The 16,107-nt window shown below is 38.5% G+C and overlaps 1 long non-coding RNA gene across 1 annotated transcript in view; it reads right to left on the bottom strand.

Moving 5' to 3' along the window:
- Positions 1–16,107, bottom strand: part of LOC113895285 — a 43,251-nt gene that overhangs the window by 12,460 nt on the left and 14,684 nt on the right. Inside the window, exon 2 of the long non-coding RNA XR_003511806.1 lies at positions 1,931–2,006. This is a non-coding gene — a long non-coding RNA (uncharacterized LOC113895285). The remainder of the gene's footprint in view (positions 1–1,930; positions 2,007–16,107) is intronic.

The raw sequence follows: 16,107 nt of genomic DNA, 5'->3' as shown, positions 1-16,107 counted from the left end.
TGTTGTGTATGAATTAATGTGTAATTCAACTCTTGACTGAATTGAAAAAATCAGGCTTCTTAACAAACCTGTCAACAAGTCTTATCGCTTCTGCCTTTAAAATATCATGTGCATCTGGAGAAATACTATGATAAGCATGCAGATATATATGAACAGAGGAGCTCCATTACCATTGTTCTGCTGCTGCTAAGCTGCTAAGTCGCTTCAGTCCTGTCTGATTCTGTGCGACTCTATAGACTCTATAGGCTCCCTGGTCCCTGGGATTCTCCAGGCAGGAACACTGGAGTGGGTTGCCATTTCTTTCTCCAATGCGTTAAAGTGAAAAGTGAAAGGGAAGTCGCTCAGTCGTGTCTGACTCTTAGCGACCCCATGGACTGCAGTCTACCAGGCTCCTCCGCCCATGGGATTTTCCAGGCAAGAGTACTGGAGTGGGGGCCATTGCCTTCTCCACCATTGTTCTACTACTACTACTACTAAGTCGCTTCAGTCGTGTCCGACTCTGTGCAACCCCACAGACGGCAGCTCACCAGGCTCCACCGTCCCTGGGATTTTCCAGGCAAGAACACTGGAGTGGGTTGCCATTTCCTTCTCCAATGCATGAAACTGAAAAGTGAAAAGTGAAAGTGAAGTCGCTCAGTCGTGTCTGACTCTTCGGGACCCCATGGACTGCAGTCTACCAGGCTCCTCTGTCCATGGGACTTTCCAGGCAAGAGTACTGGAAAGTTGCCATTGCCTTCTCCGACCATTGTTCTAATAGCCATTAAAAAAAAAATCTTGGAAGTAACCAAATGTCCATCATAACAAGACTGGTTAAATATATTATGGTAAATTCATACAATGTGGAACACTACCATATGTAAAAATAGATAGCCAATGACTCAGGGAATTCACACCGGGACTCTATAACAATCTAGAGGGGTGGGAAGGGGTGGGAGGTGGGAGGTGGGAGGGAGGTTCAAAACGGAGGGTACATATGTATACCTGTGGCTGATTCATGCTGATGTATGGCAGAAAGCAATATGATATTGTAAAGCAATTATCCTTCAATTAAAAATAAATAAATTTTAAAAAATTTACACAGTGTAGAACTCTGACAGCTATTAAAAAGAATAAGATAGATTTATATATAATGTATATATGATATTTATGATCAAAATTTTCTGGAATGATATCAATGTTGGTAATTGTTTAGAGTAGGATTGGAGAAAGACTAGGGGAACAGTAGACTTTTATAAAGTACTTCAATAACCATTAAAATTTTTACAATGGTCATATAGTTCTTTTATATAAAATATTAATTTATAGTTATTGATATGTAGTAACTAAAGTAATTAACATACTCTATAACTATATGGATTTACTAATTCATATATATCACATACACACAGAGTGAGTGTGAAAGTAAGCACTAGCACATGCAAAAGAAAACATGCTAATTATAAAATTTCTCATTAAGTAGTGGGATACTAGATTTTTATTTTCTTCTTTAAAAAGTTTTTTTCAGATTTTTATAAGGATGTTGGTATAGTTTTCTTGCTGTAAATAGCACTCATTTATTCTTTCAAGTTACAAAAATTATCCATTTTCAGAGTAGAAAACTTAGAAAATACACACAAAAATAAAAGAACACTATCAAAATTTACCTGTAACTTCAATACCCAAAGTAACTATTGTTAACCTTTTGGTTTATAACTTTCTGGTCCTTTTGCAGTGTTTTTCTTACTAAAAAGATGATCCTTGTATTTGCTCTGTGATCTGTGTTTTTGTTTGTTTGACATATTATCCAGAATATTTCTCCATGTCTATAAAGTATTCTCCAATATGATTTTTATAACTGCATAATATTCCATAATAGGATATGTTATAATTTACTAAGCCAACACTCTACTTCTGGATGGTCCCACTTTTTTTAACATTGTAAATAACTCACCAATGAGCATTCTTTTGACTGTATCTTCATATCCATCCCATTGTTTCTTCTGGGTAGATTCCTAAAATTGAAATTTCTGGACCAAAGAGTAAGGCATTACACTTTTATTGTGGTAAAATACAAACAACATTCAATTTACAATTTTAATCATTTAAAGTTTACAATTTAATGCCATCAATTACATTTACAATGTTGTGTAAACATCATGACCATCTAGTTTTTCATCATCCCAAACAAAAATCTCATCCCCTTTAAGCAGTAATTTCCTGGTCCCTTCTTCCCTCAGCTCCTGGCAACCACTAAGCTGCTTTCTAACTCTTTTGGACCATACAGACTGATATATCTCAGTATTCAGATTTTCCTGTTCTAGATATTTCATATAAATAGAAATATTTGGCCCTTTGTACTTAGCTTCCTTCATTTAGCATAATATTCTTAAGCTTATCTATTTGTAATATATATTATTACTTAATCCTTTTATATGACTGAATATTATTCCTTTCTATGGCTAATGCTAAGTCACTTCAGTCCTGTCTGACTCTTTGCAACCTATGAACTGTAGCCCTCCAGACTCCTCTGTCTATAGGATTTTCCGGGCAAGAATACTGGAGTAGGTTGTCATTTCCTTCTCCAGGGTAGCTTCCCAACCCAGGGATTGAACCCAAGTCTCTTATGTCTCCTACATTGACAAGAGGGTTCTTTATCACTAGCGCCACCTGGGAGGCCCCAACACATTTAGTTAATTAAGTCATTCATTGGTGCACATTTGGGTTGTTTCCACTTTTAGGCTGCTATGGACATTTTGGTACAAGTTTTTGCTGGAACATCTGTTTTCAATTCTTTTGGACATACAATTGACCCTTGAATAACACAGGCAGGTGAAGATTCACATGTATCTTTACAGTCCCTCCATATCCATGATTACACACCCTCAGATTCAACCAATCTTGGTTCCTGTTCTGTTGTAATACATATTTATTGGAGGGAAAATCCATGTATAAGTGGACCATGGCAGCTTAAACCTGTGTTGTTCAAAGGTTCACCGTGTATCCAGGGGTGCAATTATCAGATCATGTGGCAATTCTGTATTTAATTTCTTGAGGAAATGCCAAACTGTTTTCTACAGTGGGCTATACTATTTTGCATTCCCATCAGCAATGTATAGAGTTCAAATCTCTCCCCATTCTTATCAACATTTGTTATTTTCTATTGTTTTCATTGTTGTTAAAATGACCATTCTAGTACATATGAAGTGGTATCTCATTTCGGTTTTGATTTTCATTTCCCTAATGACTAATGCCAAATGATTCCTTTTTGCCAAATTCAGACTGAAATTGAAGAAAGTAGGGAAAACCACTAGACCATTCAAGTATGACATAAATCAAATCCCTTACGGTTATACATTGGAAGTGACTAATGGATGCAAGGGGTTAGATTTGATAGATGGATTGCCTGAAGAACTATGGATGGAGGTTTGGAACATTGTACAGGATGTGGTGATCAAGACCATCCCCAAGAAAAAGAAATGCAAAAAGGCAAAATGGTTGCCTGAGGAGGCCTTACAAATAGCTGAGAAAAGAAGAGAAGCAAAAGGCAAAAGAGAAAAGGAAAGATGTATTCATCTGAATTCAGAGTTCCAAAGAATAGCAAGGAGAGATAAGAAATACTTCCTAAGTGATCAATGCAAAGAAATTGAGGAAAACAATAGAATGGGAAAGATTAGAGATCTCTTCGAGAAAATTAGAGATACCAATGGAACATTTCATACAAAGATGGGCACAATAAAGAACAGAAATTGTAGTGACCTAACACAAGCAGAAGACATTAAGAAGAGGTGGCAAGAATACACAGAACAGCTATACAAAAAAGATAGTAATGACCCAGATAACCACGACAGTGTGACTACTCACCTAGAGCCAGATATCCTGGAATTCGAAGTCAAGTGGGTCTTAGGAAGCTTCACTGTGAACAAAGCTAGTGGAGGTGATGGAATTCCAGTTGAGCTATTTCAAATCCTAAAAGATGATTCTGTGAAAGTGCTACATTCAATATGCCAGCAAATTTGGAAAACTCTGCAGTGGCCACAGGACTGGAAAGGTCAGTTTTCATCCCAATCCCAAAGAAAGGCAACGCCAAAGAACATTCAGACTACTGCACAATTTCAATCATATCACATGCTGGCAAAGTAATGCTCAAAATTTTCCAAGCTAGGCTTCCACAGTACATGAACCGAGAACTTCCAGATGTTCAAGCTGGATTTAGAAAAGGCAGAGGAACCAGAGATCAAATTGCCAACATTCACTGGATCATAGAAAAAGCAAGAGAGTTCCAGAAAACCATCTACTTCTGCTTTATTGACAACGCCAAAGCCACTCACTGTGTGGATCACAGCAAACTGTGGAAAATTCTTAAAGACATGGGAATACTAGACCACCTTATCTGCCTCCTGAGAAATCTGTATGCAGGTTAAGAAGCAACAGTTAGAACTGGACATGGAACAACGGACTGAAGGCTTCCCAGGTGGCACTAGTGGTAAAGAACCTGCCTACCAGTGTAGGAGATGTAAGAGACACAGGTTTGATCCCTGGGTTGGGAAGATCCCCTGGAAAATGAAATGGCTACCCACTCCAGTATTCTTGTCTAGAGAATTCCATGGACAGAGGAGCCTGGGAGGCTACATCCCATGGGGTCCCAAAGAGTCAAACATGACTGAAGCGACTTAGCACAGCACAGCACATGCAAGGCTGCATATTGTCACCCTGCTTATTTAGCTTTTATAAAGGGTTCAGTTCAGTTTAGTTCAGTTCAGTCACTCAGTCGTGTCCAAATCTTTTCGACCCCATGAATTGCAGCATGCCAGGCCTCCCTGTCCATCACCAACTCCTGGAGTTCACCCAGACTCACGTCGGTGATGCCATCTAGCCATCTCATCCTCTGTCATCCCCTTTCCCTCCTGCCCCCAATCCCTCCCAGCATCAGAGTCTTTTCTCTTCACATAAGGTGGCCAAAGTACTGGAGTTTCAGCTTTAGCATCAATCCTTCCAAAGAACACCCAGGACTGATCTCCTTCAGAATGGACTGGTTGGATCTCCTTGCAGTCCAAGGGACTCTCAAGAGTCTTCTCCAACATCACAGTTCAAAAGCATCAATTCTTTGGTGTTCAGCTTTCTTCACAGTCCAACTCTCACATCCCTATATGACTTCTGGAAAAACCATAGCCTTGACTAGACGGACCTTTGTTGGCAAAGTAATGTCTCTGCTTTTGAATATGCTATCTAGGTTGGTCATAACTTTCCTTCCAAGGAGTAAGCATCTTTTAACTTCATGGCTGCAGTCACCATCTGCAGTGATACTGGAGCCCAAAAAAATAAAGTCTGATACTGTTTCCACTGTTTCCCCATCTATTTTCCATGAAGTGATGGGACCAGATACCATGATCTCAGTTTTCTGAATGTTGAGTTTTAAGCCAACTTTTTCACTCTCCTCTTTCACTTTCATCAAGAGGCTTTTTAGTTCCTCTTCACTTTCTGCCATAAGGGTGGTGTCATCTGCATATCTGAAGTTAGTGATATTTCTCCCGGCAACCTTGATTCCAGCTTGTGCTTCTTCCAGCCCAGCGTTTCTCATGATGTACTCTGCATATAAGTTAAATAAGCAAGGTGACAATATACAGCCTTGACGTACTCCTTTTACTATTTGGAACCAGTCTGTTGTTCCATGTCCAGTTCTAACTGTTGCTCCTATATACAGGGTACATCATGCAAGATTTCTGGGAGAAATATCAGTAACCTCAGATACGCAGATGACACCATCCTTAAGGCAGAAAATGAACAGGAATTTAAAAGCCTCTTGATGAAGGTGAAAGAGGAAAGTGAAAACCTGGCCTAAAACTCAACATTCAAAAAACTAAGATCATGGCATCCAGTCCCATCACTTCATGGCAAATAGATGGGGAAACAATAGAAACAGTGACAGACTTTCTTCTCTTGGGCTCCAAAATCACTGCAGATGGTGACTGCAGCCATGAAATTAAAAGACGCTTACTCCTTAGAAAAAAAGCAATGACCAACCTAGACAGCATATTAAAAAGCAGAGACATTACTTGGCTGACAAAGGTCTGTCTAGTCAAAGCTTTGGTTTTTCCAGTAGTCATGTATGGATGTGAGAGTTGGGCCATAAAGAAAGCTGAGCACCAAAAATTGATGCTTCTGAACTGTGGTTTGGAGAAGACTCTTGAGAGTCCCTTGAACTGCAAGATCAAACCAGTCAACCCTAAAGGAAATCAGTCCTGAATATTCATTGGAAGGACATGCTGAAGCTGACACTCCAATCCCTTGGCTACCTGATGCAAAGAGCTGACTCATTGGAAAAGACTCTGATGCTGGGAACGATTGAAGGCAGGAGGAGAAGGGGATGATAGAGGATGAGGTAGTTAAGATGGCTTCACTGACTCGACAGACATGAGTTTGAACAAGCTCTGGGAGTTGGTGATGGACAGGGGAGCCTGGCGTGCTGCAGTCCACAGGGTCGCAAAGGGTCAGACATGACTGAGTGACTGAACGGAACTGAATGACTAATGATGCTGAGCATCTTGTTGTGTTCTTGTTGACCATTTGAATATAATCTTTGGAGAAATGTCTATTCAAATTCTTGGTCCATTTTTAAATTGAGTTGTCTTTTTATTGTTGATTTGTAAGAGTTCTTTATATATTCTGGATACTAATCCTTATCAGTCCTGGGTGTTCTTTGGAAGGAATGATGCTGAAGCTGAAACTCCAGTACTTTGGCCACCTCATTCGAAGAGTTGACTCATTGGAAAAGACTCTGATGCTGGGAGGGATTGGGGGCAGGAGGAGAAGGGGACGACAGAAGATGAGATGGCTGGATGGCATCACAGACTCGATGGACGTGAGTTTGAGTGAACTCTGGGAGTTGGTGATGGACAGGGAGGCCTGGCGTGCTGCAATTCATGGGGTCGCAAAGAGTCGGACACGACTGAGCGACTGAACTGAACTGAACTGAATCCTTATCAGATATATGATTTACAAATATTTTTCCCCTTCTGTGGGTTGTCTTTTCACTCTTCTGATAACGTCCTTTGATGCACAAAAGATTTTCATTCTTATGAAGCCTAATTGTCTATTTTTTTCTTATATTACTTGTGCTTCTGATGTCATAATTAAGAAACAACTGCCACATCCAAAGTCATGAAGGCTTGACATTTTTTCCTCAAAAAGTTTCAGTTTTAGCTCTTATTAAATATAATGATCCCTATATTTGATTCATTTTGAATTAATTTTTGTATATGCTGTGAGCTAGGGGTCTAACTTTATTCCTTTGCATGTGGATATCCAGTTGTTCCATTACAATTTACCAAAAAGATTATTTCTTCCCCATTGAATAGTCTTGGAACTCTTGTTTAAAATCAAAGTATTGCTTTGAGATCAGAAAACAAAATCAAAGTAATACGAATGTATATACGGAATATGTTTCCTCTTTTCTTCTCTATCACTTCTATTACCTTTCATCAGGTCTTCTGCCCTCATACTCAGATTAATGAAAGAGTCTTCTAATTATACCACCTCAGTGACAGAGCAATATCTCTTTACTGCTACCGTGTTATTTCGTTGCTCAGGAATGGGTCAGGTTGCTACTGTCTAAATATCAGTTGGTGACTAGACCTCGGAGTATAGTTACCTCATCAAAGTATAGTCAACGGTGTCTCTTAGCCTAAAATAACCAGCCAGACTTACCCATTGCTTATACTATAAATGGATTTTAAGGAAAATCAAGTTAAAATATGTTCAAGACTGAAGGAGTAAGGAGATATATTCTTTTTAGCAGGTTATAAAAGTAGTATTTTGATCTCAAATTTTGTCATTTATTCTTTCCATCAGCATTAACTGGACACCTACTACATCTCAAGATTACAAAAAGGAAGACAATTCAGATGTTGTGCTCTGACTACCCAGAGTTTAGGAGACAGTTATTTAAAAAGATAAATTATAATCTAACATTGTAAGTGCAATAATGAAAGTGTGAATGAAACATTATGGGAACACCAAAGTGCAGCAAGTTTAATAATAGGAAGATTTCTTTTTTTCCTTAATAGATCTGTTAAATTGCCACTATAATTATCTAGAACTATTTTTTGTAGTATTTCCCATCATGAATTTGTCTTTTAATTCATTCATTTACAAATATTTATTAACTGCCTATTCAATGCAGACAAAAGCACAAAGAAATTCCTAATCTGGTTGGGACTGAGATATGACATGTGAAAAGCTAAAAAGCAATATAGGTGTGAATTTTTCAGTAATATTTTCCAATTTTGTGATATGTTTTAAAATCATATTAAATGCATACATTAGAAAAATAATACAGTATGAGTCAAAGGCTCAGACTTAGGAAAAACCAGGTAAGTAGTAGAAATTAGCAGTTCTTAACTATGATGCCTCAGAACAGCGATGTGTTACTATACCTTGTGTAGCATGTCAGACTAATGTGTATGCATAATCAAGTTCCATAACTTAACCATTATCAGCTTGCACCTTATTTCACACACACACATACACACACACAGAACTGAAGATTATTCTTATGATAACATCATTCTGATTTATTTGCATCCTGATATACTTACTTTGGAGAAGGTAATGGCACCCCACTCCAGTGCTCTTGCCTGGAAAATCCCATGGATGGAGGAGCCTGGTAGGCTGCAGTCCACAGGGTCGCTAAGAGTCAGACACGACTGAGTGACTTCTTTCACTTTTCACTTTCATGCATTGGAGAAGGAAATGGCAACCCACTCCAGTGTTCTTGCCTGGAGAATCCCAGGGACGGGAGAGCCTGGTGGGCTGCTGTCTATGGGGTCACACAGAGTCAGACACGACTGAAGCGACTTAGCAGCAGCAGCTTACTTACTTGGGCTTCACAGGTAGCGCTAGTGGTAAAGAACCCACCTGCCAATTCAGGAGACATGAGAGATGCAGGTTCAATCCCTGGGTCAGGAATATCCCCTGGGGAAGGAAATGGCAACCCACTCCAGTATTCTTGCCTGGAGAATCCCATGGACAGAGGAGCCTGGCAGGCTATGGTCCGTAGGGTCACAAGAGTCAGATGTCAGATGAACTGAATTCATTTAGCACACATGCATGTATACTTACTTGAGTAGTCTAGCTATGAATTCTCAAGAGGAAAAGATCGACAGATCCACGAGAGACTCTGTGATAAATTTTAAAAATGAGTGGTACTTAGAGATAAATTGGAGGAGATCATAACCCTCTGCGTGGAAAAGATGAGAATGTGTATGATGTATCAGGAGAAATAAATAGACTGACCTAGATGAGCAGAGATTTATAGAGGGAAATACGGCAACAAATAAGTTAGGAAGTCTTAGAGAAGACAACTGTTTTTGCTGCTCTGCATCCCTTTAAACTTCTTCTGGTATTATGACCCTAATTTCCTCTTGCAAATCACTCTCTCCCTCTTTTCTGTCTAGATGAATTTTGCGTAGCAACCCACTCCAGTAGTCTTGCCTGGAAAATTCCATGAACAGAGGAACCTGGAGGGCTACAGTCCATGGGGTCGCAAAGAGTCAGCCACAACTGAGCGCATCAGCACAGCACAGTTCAGGAGCGAATATGTGACTTAGAACTAGTCACGTGTTAAGTGAATGTCATAGTTCTCAAATTGTAGAGATGACTCAGGAATAGGCAATAAGACACAATAAACCTTTACTAAGGGAGCCACACGGTCTGGTCTTTTCTTCTGAAATTGCTAATAGTAACAATGCTATGAACTTGGAGCTGCTGAAAGGAGCACTTTGTGACAGGACATGATTCAATATAGCAGAAGAAAGAACCGAGAGATGAAGAGAAGGAATAAGTCCCATTGATACTACCCAGTCCCTGGATCAAAGCATGACTGAAACCAATGGACCCATAGTCTTTGCAGTTATGTTAGCCAATAGGTTTCCATAACATGAGCCATTTTAAGTTACGTTTTCTGTCATATGCAACAAAAGAATCCTATATTATTTAGGTCTATTGGGGCCAGTTACTAATGATCCTATGTGACAAGGTTAGAAATTAAGATTTTCCCTATGATGGGCCACTGGGGAAAAACAGTTTTTAAAGCAGATGTGGGACAGGATGAAAGTAATTTAGTGAATGCCACTTTTTTTCATATCAAGGGAGCACATTACCACTGAGAATAATTTGTTTGAGCATATGGGAGTAGAAATGAGATTACAATCAGACATCTTAGACTATGGACCTAAACTGCTTGCCCTCTTAAGTGTTTCTGTTGTAGCTAGAACTTAGTACTTCTCAAATGTGTAATCCTATCTTTTACTTAGTTCAAGTTAGACATAGAAATCTATTAGGCTTCGATCAAGTGAATTTCTTAGAGTATGGTCCATCTTCATAATATGTTCAAAATACTCTGGGCTTTCAATGAACACAGTAGTGATAAAGTTGTCTACCTTAACAGCCAATGAAATGTAGCAGAAATATAGAGTCATATGTATGATGCATCTCAAACTGTTCCCCCAAATATGTAATCCATGCTTCCAATGCTTATCAATAATAATATAATACCAATAACTGATCTGTAAAAAAGAAGGAGGTGAAGGGGAACTAAGAGATTTGAGCCTTACTCGAGGTTCTTTGACAATTTTGTATGGGCTTCCCATGTGGCTCAGCAGCAAAGAATCCCCATGTCAATGCAAGAGACACAGGAGATGCGGGATCGATCCCTGGGTTGGGAGATCCCCTGGAGGAGGAAATGGCAACCCATTCCAGAATTCTTGCCTGGAAAATTCCATGGACAGAGGAGCCTTGTGTCCTACAGCCCATGGGGTTGCAAAGAGTCAGACATGACTGACCAACTGAACATATGTGGTCCCCTGACAGTTCTGTATGACTGAATAAATCACATTTCCTTCTCTATGATTCAGTTACCTTACTTAAAAGATAGGAAAATAATAATATTGAACTTAAAATACAGGAAGATTTAAATATGGCCTTGACCATCTTCATCTATGTTCATTGGAGACTTGAAGATATATAGTAATAAAAATAAAAGTTAAAATTGAGTACTTACTATGTTCTGGGCACAATTCTAAATGTTTTGCATGTATTAAACATTTTATGCCTTACCTCTTAGAGTCCCATGAGGTAAATATTATTATTATCCCCATTTTGTTCAGGCTTACAAAAGTTATGATTGTCCAAAGCCCAAATCTAGCCATGATTTGAACCCAGGCAATTCTATACTATCTTTCTACTTATCTAATAGTGTGGTAAGATAATATAGAAATAAATATGCTGAATATCACTCATAATAGAAAAGTGCAAATTAAAACTTCAACAAAATGCCACTTTCCATCCATAGCATTAGCAAAGATTATTCACAAAGTCATTGGCAGGTCTCAGTTTCTCACTGGCTGTTGGCTGGAAACCTCATAAGCCTTTCCACAGGTAGAGCATCTGAGTGTCTTCAAGACTTAGCTACTGGCTTCCTCCAGAACAAGTGATAGAAGACAGAGAAAGTCCATGAGAGAAGGTGCAGGTTTTTTTTAAAAACAACTTTTTGTTGTTGTTCAGTTGCTCAGTCGTGTCTGACTCTTTGCGATCCCATAGACTGCAGCAGGTCAGGTTTCCCTGTCTTTCACCATCTTCTGAAGTTTGTTCAAATTCAAGTCCATTGAGTTGGTGATGCCTTCCAACCATCTCATCCTCTGCCATCCCCTTCTTCTCCTGCCTTCAATCTTTCCCAGCTTCAGGGTCTTTTCCAGTGAGTCAGCTTTTTTAATCAGGTGGCCAAAGGATTGGAGTTTCAGCTTAAGCATCAGTCCTTCCAATGCATATTCAGGACTGATTTCCTTTAGGATTGACAGTTTCAATTTCCTTGCAGTCCAAGGGACTCTCAAGCATCTTCTCCAGCACCACAGTTCAAACGCATCATTTCTTCAACACTTAGCCTTTTTTATTGTCCAGCTCTTACAACGTACATGACTACTGGAAAAACCATAGCTTTAACTAGACAGACATTTGTTGGCAAAGTAGTATCTCTGCTTTTTAATACTCTATCCAGGTTTGTCATTGCTTTTCTTCCAAGGAGAAAGGAGCGTCTTTCAATTTCATGGCTGCAGTCACCATCTGCAGTGATTTTGGAGCCCAAGAAAAGAAAGTCTGTCACTGTTTCCATTGTTTCCCCATCTATTTTCCATGAAGTGATGGGACTAGATGCCATGATCTTAGTTTTTTGAATGTTGAGTTTTAAGCCAGGTTTTCACTTTCCTCTTTCACCTTCATCAAGAGGGTTTTTTAATTGCTGTTCACTTTCTGCCATAAGGGTGGTGTCATATGCATATCTGAGGTTACTGATATTTCTCCTGGCAATCTTGATTCCAGCTTGTGATTCATCCAGCCTGGCATTTTGTATGATGTACTCTGCACATAAGTTAAATAAGCAGAGTGACAATATACAGCCTTGACACACTCCTTTCCCAATTTTGAACCAGTCCATTGTTCCATGTCCAGTTCTAACTGTTGCTTCTTAACCTGCATACAGGTTTCTCGGGAGGCAGGTGAGGTAGTCTGGTACTCCCATCTCTCTAAGAATTTTCCAGTTTGTTGTGATGTACACAGTCAAAGTCTTTAGCATAGTCAATGAAGCAGAAGTAGATATTTTTCTGGAATTCTCTTGCTTTTTCTATGATCCAACAGATGTTGGCAATTGGATCTCTGGTTCCTCTGCCTTCTAAATCCAGCTTGCACATCTGGAAGTTCACAGTTCACATACTGCTAAAGCCTAGCTTGAAGGATTTTGTGCATTTCTTTACTAGCATGTGAAATGAGTGCAATTGTGTGGTAGTTTGAACATTTTTTGGCATCACCTTCTTTGGGATTGGAATGAAAACTGACCTTTTCCAGTCCTGTGGCACTGCTAAGTTTTCCAAATTTGCTGGCATACTGAGTGCACTTTCACAGCATCATCTTTTAGGATTTGAAATAGCTCAACTGGAATTCCATCACCATCTTCATTAGCTTTGTTCATAGTGATGCTTCCTAAGGCCCACTTGACTTCACATTCCAGAATGTCTGCTTCTAGGTGAGTGATCACACCATTATTGTTATCCAGGTCATTAAGACCTTTTTGTATAGTTCTTCTGTACAAAAACAACTTTATTGAGATACATATGAAGTTACACACAAGTTTCTGACTGTGTGGGGTGGGGCCAGCATGGGGAAGGAACAGAGGTCAGCACCCCAACTCCTTGTGTTTTTCAAGGGTCAACTGTAATTCATATGCCATACAATTCACACATTCAAAGTGTACAATCCAATGGCTTGTATGTTTATAGAGATTTGCAACAATCATCACAAAAATGTTAGAATATTTTCAGCACTTCTAAAAGAAACCCTGAACGAAGCCATTACACACCAAACTCCCCCACTCCCAACCTTTTCAGTCTAGGCAACTGTCATAATACTTTTTGTCTCTATAGATTTGCCAATTCTGGACATGACATATAAATGGAATCATACAATATGTGGCCTTTTGAGACTGGCTTCTTTCACTTAGCTTATCTTTAGGGTTCAACAATGTTGTAGTGTGGATCAGTATTTAATTTCTTTTTTATTACGTGCTCTCTTTTTTCCACTATTTTTCAGTGAAATTCCTACTTATTTCTAATTATGTTATGTTATGTCCAGGTTTTTCTCTCTCTCACTTTTTTAGGTCCAAGAAAGAAAGACCTGGGCTTTCTTGGCTCAGGGTCTAAGTCTCAACCTCAGTTCCTTCTTGAACTAGCTGAGATTCTAACTTGGTCTGAGTTCCCTGGGTCCTTGAAGTCTTTTATAAGCTAATCTTGCAAGTGACATGACACTATTTCTGCCATATTCTGTTTACAGACAAAACAATCCTCATACAATGAGAAAAGTGTTAGTCATCCAATAGTATCTGACTATTTGCAACCCCATCAACTGTAGCCTGCCAGGCTCCTCTGTCTATGGAATTCTCCAAGCAGAATACTGGAGTGGGTAGCCTTTCCCTTTTCCAGGGGATCTTCTCGACCCAGGGATTAAATCCAGGTCTCCTGCATTGCTGCCAGATTCTTTACCATCTGAGCCACTAGGGAAGGTCCCATACAACGGGGAAGAGGGTATAAATACCAGAAGGCAGGAATCAGGGGCTCCTTGAAGGCTGCCTGTGGCAGTGAGGATGTTGTCATGTTGCAATCCATATTAGAAGTAAAAGCTTAAACCTCTAGCTTTGCCTTGTATATCACCACTTACGAGGTAACAAAAACAAACATAAAGCTCACTTACGTGGCTTGGTATAAAGGACCCCTTATCCCCTACTCAGAGGGAACTTTGGCAGGAGTCATTCTTACTTCAGCAGCACCTGATGTCCCTTGATCAGTATGGAAGTGAATATCTGGACTTGTAGGAATAAGGAAAGGAGGCTTAACACTTGGTTTTAAAAGAGAACACTGAAAGAAACAAATGACTGACAGCAACTTGACTAAAAAAAATATTAGCTATATAAAAAAGTTGAAAAACACTCACCTGGCATAAATGCAATCACTCAGATGAATGATTATTTCCAAAAATAGCTATAGTACAATAAAGAAGAAAGCAACTGCAGCTTTCTCATGGTTTGGTCATGAATATTCACTCAGTTATTTTGTCAGTCAACAAATATTAAAGCTAGAGATGGGACTTTTGCATTCAATTAATATTCTCTAAGTTTCCCTTTGAGATATGACACTATATTTAATGATATAATAAAGAAACATAAAACAAACACACAGTCCCTGCCTTCAAAAATCTTTCATTCAAAGGCAAAAAAAAAAACAAACAGACAAATGACAAACTGATATTTTTATTTGATATTTGTTTTTAAAGATAATAAACACAAAGAGCTATAAAAGTTCTTCTTTTTATATATAATAATATATCATATATAATATTATTATATTATATATTACTTATATATAATTATATATATATATGCCATTTGTTTTGAATTCTTTTTTCATCTCCATGTGTTTTTAGTTACTGATGAAAACCATTTATATACAAGATGACTTTTTCAATTAAAAAACACACAAACACATTTTAGGGTACCATCTGTTTGGACTTATTTTCCTGGTTATTGTGTGTGGGTCAATTCAGTGGGTAACAGTAGTAAGATGAACATTTGGAGTTTTGAAATTTCTTTGAGAGATTAATTTGCATTGCATCATGTAACCGTGTCAAAAGAGGGCAAACTGAATCTCTGGTAAATTGAAAATACAAGAAAACATACAAAGATATCTTTACTAAACTTCATTAAGTGAAAATATTCCAGATCAACACATTGCAGAGCTTTTTACTTAAAATAGTTTTATAGACAGGTATAAATTCAAGACTAGATTAATTTATGATGAGTCAATAGTAAAGAATACAATTTTGTATATTTCCATTTCTACAGAGTATTAACAAAAAATACTAGTTTGTGTATAATTTGGTATTTACACTAGATCAACTGAAAAGCAATATTCAAACTATCCAGTTAGCAGTTTTTATACCCTTGCAAACTATCACACAAATAAATGACTTTCTCTCAAAGGAACTCTCAGGCACAGTAATGTCAAATGAGGCTGTAAGTTCTTAATATAAAAAGGAAGAGGAACTTTAAAAAGCTTTAGGTAAAGATGACTTTCTTCCATCCTATAAAAAGTAGATATATACCGTTTTACCTCCACTAAACCTGTAAAATATTAAGGGTAATAATACCAAATATTAAAGAGTAAGTAGAGCCTCATGATGAAAGCAAAAGAGGAGAGTGAAAAAGTTGGCTTAAAGCTCAGCATTCAGAAAACTAAGATCATGGCATCCAGTCCCTTCATTTCATGGCAAATAGATGGGGAAACAGTGGAAACAGTGAGGGACTTAATTTTGGAGGCTCCAAAATCACTGCAGATGGTGATTGCAGCCATGTAATTAAAAGACACTTGCTCCTTGGAAGAAAAGTTATGACCAACCTAGACAGTGTATTAAAAACCAGAGACATTACTTTGCCAACAAAGGTCCATCTGGTCAAGGCTATGGTTTTTCCAGTGGTCATGTATGGATCTGAGAGTTGGACTGTAAAGAGAACTGAACACTGAAGAATTGATGCTT

Source organism: Bos indicus x Bos taurus, chromosome 7 (genome assembly GCF_003369695.1).
Source record: "Bos indicus x Bos taurus breed Angus x Brahman F1 hybrid chromosome 7, Bos_hybrid_MaternalHap_v2.0, whole genome shotgun sequence".
In the NCBI taxonomy this organism is placed as follows: domain Eukaryota; kingdom Metazoa; phylum Chordata; class Mammalia; order Artiodactyla; family Bovidae; genus Bos; species Bos indicus x Bos taurus.
This window is presented reverse-complemented; position numbering and strand designations above follow the sequence as displayed.